Source organism: Populus nigra, chromosome 9 (genome assembly GCF_951802175.1).
Source record: "Populus nigra chromosome 9, ddPopNigr1.1, whole genome shotgun sequence".
NCBI classification, from domain to species: domain Eukaryota; kingdom Viridiplantae; phylum Streptophyta; class Magnoliopsida; order Malpighiales; family Salicaceae; genus Populus; species Populus nigra.
Window position 1 is genome coordinate 5056910 of NC_084860.1, and position 7829 is coordinate 5064738.

The window sequence follows — 7829 nt, forward strand, 5'->3', positions numbered from 1 at the left end:
CATCAGCAATGGTGCGTGGGTTCACACACCACCACTATTCCTGCACTTTCAGAATTTTCCAACAGTGTTCCTAGGTTCCCAACATTTCTCCATATTAATTTATGAATTTTGGAAGGCTTGTTTTATAAATTATAAATGTTTAGTGTGTGTGTGTGTGTGTGTGTGTGTGTGTGTGTGTGTGTGTGTGTGTGAATTATTGTGAATTTCGTTTATTTATAAACATGTAATTGTAGTGAATGAGGGTTAATTATTAAAAAAGATAGGTGTGTGTTTGTATTTTCTTATATATTCTTGAATGTTTAAAATCAAAAAGACAAAAAGAATTAAAAGTTTTTAATTGTATATGGCCAAGTCTCTAAAAAATACAAAGAAAATCATATTGTTTAGTATTTGCATATGAAAATTCAAAATATGTATTTATATGCGTTTTAAGATTTAATAATATGTTTTATTAAATCCATGAGTATTTGGTTAATATTTCAATAATCACCATATTTTAATTCATAGGAATTAATAGTTAAAATCCTAGTATAGAACGTTACACCTTCTCATGTGAAACTAGTATTTAAAATATCAAGAGTTGACCAGAAAATTTCCAGAGTTATTCTAAATATTCACCAATTTTAATTGAAACTATTTTTCACCGTAATACACAAATTACAAAGAACCATTTCCTAAGAATTTATTTGGGTACACGAGTTGATAATAAATTCTTAAACACTGGATTTAATCATATTTGTAAATCTCAATCCTAAACAAATTATAGACCACCAATCAGAAAACCACCATAACCTCTAAACCACATCAAACCACATAAAGCAACTTACCTTAGGTAAGATGCACTAGGGGTGATGATATCTTTCCTAACCACAACCAGTTCCTTACTCTCGAATCTTTGATAAAACCAGTATACTCGGATTTCCTAACAATCCTGAACAAAACAACTAGGTGACAATTCTCACACGACCCCCCGACGTCGTGTGTCCACGTGCGACAAGTCTAACATGCTTTGTTTTTTTTTTATTATGATTCAAACAATTAAACAAAAATTATAAGATAGCTTTAGGGTAAAAAAGAAGTGTTACCCACTCTTCATTGGGAACTTGATGTGAAGCATGTTGTTGGGATTGTTCTCACGAGATCTTTTTTTGCCCCAGATTTCAAGTATTTGCTCTTTTTGATGAAATGAGGAGTTACATATAATCATCAACTTTCCTTTCCTTTTCTTATATTAATCATATTGATAGGACTCGATGACTGACTATGCATTACACACACACACACTAGTTATAATCATCAACTTTCCTTTCCTTTTTCTTATATTAATCACATTGACAAAACCATAGTTATTAAACTCGAACCGGCCTAGCATGTTGACCCGGGACCCAGTCGTCTGGTGGCTGGACTAATCCGGGTTAGGTAAAAGATTGGCAAAACCCGGTTGACTCGGCGGTTCGACCCATGACCTGGTCGAACTCGACATATATATATATATATATGTTAACTTTACTAACAACAAAAGGAAAGAACCATTATTCTACCCTGATTTCTTTCTTTGAAGCTTGAAAAACCAAGAGATCTAGTATTTATAATCCAAGTAGATGAAGCCATTGCTTTTCTAAAATTTTCAAGTAAGAACCATGTATTCTTTTAATTTTAAATGTTGTCTTCAAGTCATTTAAATCTTTTGAGTTTGTAAAGAGGTTGGTTTCTTTACGGAACAACTTTGGAGTTTGTGAAGATAATGGTAAACACACCTCAATCATACTAGCAACCAAGATTGAAAAGATGGCAATTAGCTTGCCTCATCTTCAATTAGCTTGGCTCATAACTCATTTTTCTAATTTGGCTTGCAGATCTATTAGGTTCCCTGCATTATTCAATTGCATTAGTATAATTAATTAGTTTTTAGCAACTTGTGTTATGTTTTTAGAGAATTGTTATTCATAAATACGTGTAGTATAAAGCTTGTTGTTCTTCCTCTAGAAAACTAATAATGATATTAATAATAATAGTGTAAGCAATTTTTTGGCTAGAATATAGATTATTTCTAGCTTCTGCATTCCTAACTTTCTTTCTTCTTCTTTTTTTCCTCCAAGCTGCAAAGTTTTGATGATTTATGGCAAGTTTTTTGGTTTCCAGAAGTTTTAAGAGTTCTTGCCAAAAGAAATTAACTGAATAATCAGAGTCCATATATTCATTAGTAACCTATTGACCCTCTCTATCTATATTGATGAATACATGGCTTTATGCCTTGTTTTTATGATTAGTAGTTTTGGTTTGTGTTTAGTCTCGACATATGCAGAGCTTCGAAGGTTTGAATAACCTGCAAAAACTGATGGGACACTTTTCTTTCTGGTACTTAGAGACCGGGGCAGAAAAGATGCTTTCAACCAATCAGAAGTTTCTCTTCAGGTTTTACCAACTTCCTTGCTTTTCTTTAATTTATATCATGTTTTTGTATGTTTGTGCGTATGTAGGAAGGGAGTTGAAGAAAAGGCATGCAACATGTAACTAACATTTCCATCTTTTTAAGAGCTTTCCTTCAATTAATTCTTGCCTATGATTTGCATGGATATAGGTGGGAACGATTAGAGAAAAGCTGGACATAGATTTTACATTAATTCCTTTAATTTTTTCGGGTTGACCCATGAAACTCGAGACTCGGTTCTTTAGCCGGGTCAACTCCCGAGTTAGGTCGTATAACTATAGACAGGACTCGACCATGCATTAACTTTTCTTATATAATTATCAACTTTCCTTTCCGGAAGGAAAGTTGATGATTATATAAGAAAAGTTTAGGGTTAACCTTTTATTTTCATAAAAAAAATATAAAAAATAAAAGATCAAGAGCTTCGAGATTGGCTGCAACATCAAACCCAACAATAATATTTATAATATAAATAATAATATTTAACTTGTCTATTCAAATTTTTATTTTTTTTAATCTTTTTAAAAAATTGTTTTTTCTTCGATAGTAATAATAGTATTTTTAAAAAACTTTATTAATGATAACAATAACAATAATTTTTAATTTTACCCTTCAAATCAAATCTAATGATGTTTTTCAATATTAATAATATATTTTTTTCAAATTTATTAATTATTTTATGAATAATATTAATTATAATAAAAATATTTTTATATTAATACATTTAATTATAATAAAATAACAATATTTATAACACAAATAATAATATTTAGAAACCTAAGACCCAAGAACCTTGGATCCTGATGCTGGACCTAAGAGAATTAGGTCCTGACGCAATACCCAAAAAAATTGAGTCAGGAGGCAAGACCCAAGCAAAATGGGTCCTGATGCAGGACCCATCACCCTTGGGTCCTGATGTATGACCCATCACCCTTGAGTCCTGACGCAGGACCAGAATTGGGTCTGGACTCAGGACCCATTAGTCTTAGGTCCTACGCAAAACTCAAGAGAATGGGGTCCTGATGTAGTACCCAAGAGAATTGAATCCGGAGGCAGGACCCAAGTGAAATGGGTCCTCACGCAGGACCCATTAACCTTGGGTCTTGATGCATGACCCATCACCCTTGGGTCTTGACGCATGGCCAAAATTGGATCCAGACTCAGGACCTATTAGTCTTGGGTTCTATGTAGGACCCATGAGAATTGGGTCCAAACACAGTACTCAAGAGAATTGAGCCTGAAGGCAGGACCCAAGCAAAATGGGTCTTGACATATGACCCATTAATCTCGGGTCTTGATGGATGACTCATCATCATTGGGTCCTAACGCATGACGAGAATTGGGTCCAGACTCAGGACCCATTAGTCTTGGGTCCTCCGCAAGTCCCAAGAGAATTGGGTCCTAACGCAGTACCCAAGAGAATTGGATTTGGAGGTAGGACCCAAGCAAAATGGGTTCTAACGCAGGACCCATTAACCTTGGGTCTTGATGCATGACCCATCACCCTTGGGCTTGGGTCTTCCTCGTAGCAGGACCCAAGGCTGATGGGTTCAACTGTCGCTGGACCCAAAGCTATTTTGGCTCCTTTTGGGGGCAGGACTCAACTCGAATGGGTCTTGCTGGGCAAGACCCAACTTAATATATTCTCATTAGGTGTGGCCGCGCAACCAGACTCGGGACCAGTGGGTCCTCACATAGGGTCCAAGAGAATGGGGTCCTGACGCAGGACCTATTAAGCTTAGGTCTTGACGCGGACCCAAAACAATCGGGTCTTGATGCGGACCCAAAACAATCGGGTCTTGAAACCAGACCCAAGAGAATTGGGTCCTGACGCAGGACCCCAAACAATCGGGTCCTGACACCAGACCCAAGGGAATGCGTCTTGCGTCAGGACCCATTTTAAGGGTAAAATAAAACTATAAATTAGTGCTCTTATTATCATTAATAAACAGTAGAAGTGGGTCATGCTTGCAGTTCTGGGCCCATCGTTGCTCGGTTCTAATGGAAGCAAAGCCCACGTTCAATAGGTCTTGCTTCAGCTCTGGGCCCATCGTTGCTCGGTTCTAATGGAAGCAAAGCCCACCGCTGTTGGGGCCTGCTGGGCATCCAAACCCACTATTATTGGGTATAGTGGCAATGTCAGGCCCAATAAACTTGGGTCTGGCTTGGGTCTTGGCATAAGGACCTAACAGGTAGGTATTCATCTAGGCCGAACGTTAGTGTGTAGCAAGGCCCAACATCATTGGGTCATGTTTGACAAAAGGACCCAGCATCATTGGGTTATGCTTGACAGAATGACCCAGCAGCTGGGTACCCATCTGGGCCCATCATTATTGGGTCATGCTGGCAGAAGGACCCAACAACGTTGGGTCCTATTAGATAGCAGGGCCCAGCATCATTGTGTCATGTTTGGCAGAACGACTTAGCAACGTTGGCCCAAAATAATATTATGTTATAGTATTTATGAATTTTTTTAATGGATTTTATTGTTAAAAAATTCTCTTGTATAATACAAATATATAAAGTATATTATGTGAATAAAAAATTTATTTAGAGCTTCATCAACTTTAATATGAGAATATTAAAATTATATTTTTTTCTAATGCTTTTATTTTGAAAAAAAATCAAAAGGAAAAAAATCAAAATTTTAATTTGAAGTAAAGAAAAAAATGATTTTTTTTAATTTTAAAAAATATTTTTGAAAGGCAAAAACAAACATGTTTTAATAAGAAAATTCAACCCAACTTCAAATGAAAAAAAGAATATCACCACCCAATTTTTGTACGCTATAAAATTTTTTTATCTATTTTTTTCTCTTTACCATATGAAAAAGAAAAAATAATTACAATCTTGGGTTCTGCTAGGAGCAGGACTCAACTCTAATGAGTCCAGCAGGACCTAACACTATTGGGTCTTAGTGTCAGCGAGACCCAACAATATTGGGTCCTGCTGCAACAAACCTGCAACCCTTTATACCCCAGGTCAGCGGTTCTGCAAACCCACTCGCTTGGGTCTGCAGCCAAGCGCGCGAGTCTGGCCCTAGCACCCAGGGCATGACAACCCTAATGCTAGGTGTCTGCAACCTGAGGCATAACCCTACCCCCTGCAGCCTTTGGAATTCTCTGTGTCTGGGCATGACAACCCCAACACCAGGTGTTTCCAGCCTGTGGCCTACAGCCCCACAATGCCCTACTAAAATTTGCACTAACTGTTTTCTCATAAATCATCTCTTCAATGCTAAATACATCCCAATAAAAAAATAACTCCACCTTTCTATAGTCTTTACAACTCTCTATAACAAGGGTAGCTCTGCCATTATACTACTCCAATCAACAGTGCCATGAATCTTGATGAACATGATTTTTGCTAACACTATTTCAATTCACAGTGCAATGAGTCTTGATGAACATTACTTTCTCTATATGATTTAGCTTTTTATATATATTATTTGACTCACGTTTCGCTGGTTGGATAATTTTTTTAAAAAAATAAATATACAACCTTTTCAAATGTGTTTTTTTGTTAAAAAAAATTTCTAATTATAAATCAAAAAGCCTATGCATGCATTTAATTAAAATACATCGAGAACTATTTATGTCAATAAATACAAAAACAAAGTATTAACACTTTTATTCAACTTGCCTCGTTGTAGGTCGAATAACTTTCTTTTCATAAAAAAATTAATGTGTAGGTGTTATTAACATGTTTTTAAACATCAAGTAAAAAATATAACTGTGTATTAAAAAGTTGATGCTAATATATAATAAAATATAGTAAAGATCATTATGTTAATAAAAACATGTAAGATCTCAAACTAATTTTTAACATAGCAGAAGAATAGAATAATTTTGCAATTGCTATAGTGAAACATCATTTCCTTATTTTTTGTATAATGATTTTTCAAAAACAAAATGTGCAAAGAAAAAGAATAACAAAACAAATTACAAAAGAATAAAGATAAGAACAAAAAAATAGTATAAATAGATCGAGATAAATATTTAAAGTATGAAAAATAAAAATAAAAATATATCTTTTTTTCTAAAAAATGTCTAAAGAGAAAAAAAGGAAAAACTAAAAAAATATTACAAAAAAATGAAGATAAGAAAAAAAAATAGAAATAAATAGACCAATTATAAAATGATAAAAATATCAAATATAAATAAAAAAACCAAAAATTATAATTTTGCCGCCACTATAATATTCTACAGCACAAATAATTAATAAAATTTATAATTATATCATTTTTACATGAAAACACAATTTTCTTTTTAGATATGAATAATGGTTATGTATTTGTAATCGAATGATCCCTTTTTGTGGATTGCTAAATTCAAATACCAACCTATATGGTTATGCATCTATAATCAGTATTTTTTTTTCTTTTTAACAAATTGAATATTCCATGGGTTTAACATATATTTTACTTCTTTATTTGTTTTAGGCTGTTTGTTTACTAGAAAATAGTTTTTTTTAAGTGATTTCCTTGAAAATAGATTTCTGGAAAGTGAATTATTTTCTAATATTTGATAGTATCATGAAAAATAAATTGAAAAACACTTTCTAGTATTTGGTTATGTCATGAAAAATAAGCTGAAAAATAACTTATTAATGTTTTTCAAGTTTATTAAAATAATGAAGAAAAAATTTTATAAATTAAAAAGTTGAATGAGAATGAAAATGAAAAAAAAACTAATTTCATAAATTATCTCAAATAAAATAAATGAGAATCAAAAGAATAAGAATCAAATCTAATAGATAAAAAATTTCAATTAAAAAAATGATAAGAGAAAAGCAAATAACAATCATAAAAATAAGGACCAAATTTGATATAAAAATCAAATTCTAAAGGGCGAAATTGAAAAAAATCAAAACAAAATATATAGCAATCAAAAGTTTGAGGACCAAATTTGATATAATCAGCAAATAACATGACATTTCTAATTTTTTTCACAACTTGTAAAAAATATTTTCCTTCCAAAATAAAAGAAAATTATTTTTTAAAAATCAAGCCAAATTTTTTTTTGACAAACTTTTTTAATAGCAAACAAATATAAAAAAGTTTAAAAAATTATTTCTAAAAAATTATTTTTTATGAAACAAACAAGGTTTTAATAAAAGTTAAAAGATAACAACGTAACATCGTGAAGAAAAATTCAAAGAAAATAAAAATTGAAACTATAACCACACATAAATATAAATATAAATTGAGTTGCATGTCTTTAAGGATTCATGAACGTAAAAATATTTTTCTAATATCATATGGATCCAAGTCATATTATAATTTGGTCAAGAGTTTAAAATTTTTTTAATTTTTTTAGCAATGAAATTAAGGTTTAGGTTTTCATAAAAAAGTGATTGCATCTCATTATTTAATTAAGAGAGAAGTTGTTCGATCATA